This window comes from Engraulis encrasicolus, chromosome 12 (assembly GCF_034702125.1).
Source record: "Engraulis encrasicolus isolate BLACKSEA-1 chromosome 12, IST_EnEncr_1.0, whole genome shotgun sequence".
Lineage (NCBI taxonomy): Eukaryota > Metazoa > Chordata > Actinopteri > Clupeiformes > Engraulidae > Engraulis > Engraulis encrasicolus.
This window is the reverse complement of record NC_085868.1, coordinates 48,517,192-48,519,691: the sequence shown is the minus strand read 5'-3', so window position 1 is coordinate 48,519,691 and position 2,500 is coordinate 48,517,192.

Genomic DNA, 2,500 nt, shown 5'->3' with positions numbered 1-2,500 from the left:
GCTCTCGGCATCAAAGCCTACTCCCCACTGCCCTCACCACCACCACCACCACCACACACATACTTTCCAAACCACCTGAACACACAAAACAATGCATTATCAAACAAGCACCCCCATCCGCAAACACCTTCACTCATCTCAACCCTTCTCATTCTCACCAAGCCAAACCCTCAACCTTCTGCATGAAAGATTCCCATCACCCTCTTTTCTTCCCCTGAAACACTCCACACCACCATTCTCTCTCTTTTCATCTTAATGGTCCACCCCACAACCGGCACCCCGACACCCAATCCACTCTTTAATGTACGAGTGTGTGCAGGTGTGCCCTGTATGCTATATCTGTGGGGCAGCCGTGGCCTAGTGGTTAGAGAGTTGGTCTTTCAAACTAGGAGTTGCCGGTTTGAATCCCCCCTGACCTCTCCCTACATCTCCATCCATGGCTGAAGTGCCCTTGAGCAAGGCACATTAAACCCCACATTGCTGCAGGAATTGTAACCAATACCCTGACAAATAATAACTGTAAGTCGCTTTGAATAAAAAATGAAAGCGTCAGCTAAGTGCATTGTAATGTAACGTAATTTAATGTAATCTGTCCTGAAATGTAAATAATGTGTATTTGTGTAGGCTGCTGGAGAGGTAAATATTAGAGATGTACAGGATCCAAGATCCGGTTCCGGATCCGGCAGGATAATAGGGTTTTTCACAGGATCCGGATCCGGTTCCAGGATCCAGGATCCGGTAGCCGAGGCTTTTCAGTCAAAATAGTTTGAGCCAACGTGATAAAAAGGGCCCACGTGTGTGAGTAGGCTATGTGTTTCAACCCTTTCGTAGGATCCGGTATCCGGTTCCGGATCCGGCAGGATCTTAAGCAGTGGATCCGGTATCCGGCAGGATCCTAAAAATCAGGATCCGGTGCATCTCTAGTAAATATCCTAATAAAGTTACTCTACTCTACTACGCCACTGACACAGAGTCTACTGGTGATCCTAGCTGGTGCCTGTTGTGAAGATGTTCCAAAGACCAGGGCCAGACCAAGTCGCCATACAGGCAAAATATTTTTGCTGCAAGGTAGGTTTGTAAGTTAAGTTTGTAAAAACTTGAGAAAGGCCACACTGCCCGAAAACATTGTTTCTGTAAATAAAATTCAGTACGATGGACAACAGTGTGCGTTATCTTCCTCTCTGAAGGTTTGTTAAGTTCACCTAGTTCTCTACTAGGGATGGGAATCTTCATCATCAAAGCGATACGATGTGCATCTCGATACACATGGCAACGATACGATACATTCACGATTCATGAAATTACCAGTGGTAAGATACGATACGATTCTCCTACCTACTGCGATGCAGTTCGATATGGCGCGATACAATTATAATGCCATGCGATGCAGTGCGATTCGGTACGATACGATGCGATACAGAACAGATTAAAATATCAAATCGATGTTAAAGACTGCGCACAAGGCTGCCGTTAGGCATAAGCAGAGCGCTTTTAGAACCTCAACCACTTTGCCCCCAAAATTGTGACCTCCTAAATTGAGACTGACTAAAAACATCATGAAAAAATATTTCATTACATTTGAAAACATTTTTGTTAGTTATCAAAAGGGCCATCATTTTTCAGACAAACTGTAATTGTGAATAGGCCTACAGTAATTAGCATTATTATTAGTAGCAGTAGTAGTATTTACTTATGAGGGGGCCTCCTGACCAGTTATGCCTAGGCCCCCAAAACCTTAGCAGCGGCCGTGCATATTACTTTTGAAATAGCCTATAGGACTACTGGAAAACATACAGAGAGCAGTGAGAACTCATTTTGGCTTGGGCACATTGCTTTGAGCAGAGAAAATAAAAAAAATTACACAATACAATGAATACCATGCCAATTACAGTAGGCTATATCTCTTTTTTAAATAAAAATGAGAAAACCACAGAGCTTCTGATCATGTTGGAATATTGACCTGGACACGTTATAGGCTAACTACATTTACAGGTAAGCTCTGAACAACTTATCAACCACAATTGATCCAAATTAGAACAATTTACTAAGTAGATGTTGGGAATGGGGTTAATATCAGAAGGGGGAAATAACGTGCGTACTGGACTGAGGTGTTGGAATAGTGTACTTTTCAACGGGACTTTTTAAACTTCATGGACAATCTGCACGAGCAGCAAATCAGACTGTGTGTGTCCAGCACGAGAGCTAAATATAACAGGCTCCTACGCAATGATGCCAACTTAGCGACTTCACTTCTTTTTTACTGCATGAACAATGGACTTAACACGAATGCACAGGCTCTGTAACGTTTCCCAACACGGTTATGTTTTTTTGTATCTCGTGCGCTGACTATGCTTATGCTGCTGTCATTCGGAAACTGCAGCATGTTGGCAGACAACTTTCTCTTGTTGTTTGTGCCGCACGGTAGACTACCCTATCATCTCAAATAGTGAAGCGAGTACTCTCTCCACACGTCTTCCAGACTCGCAGAAGATGGTCGCTA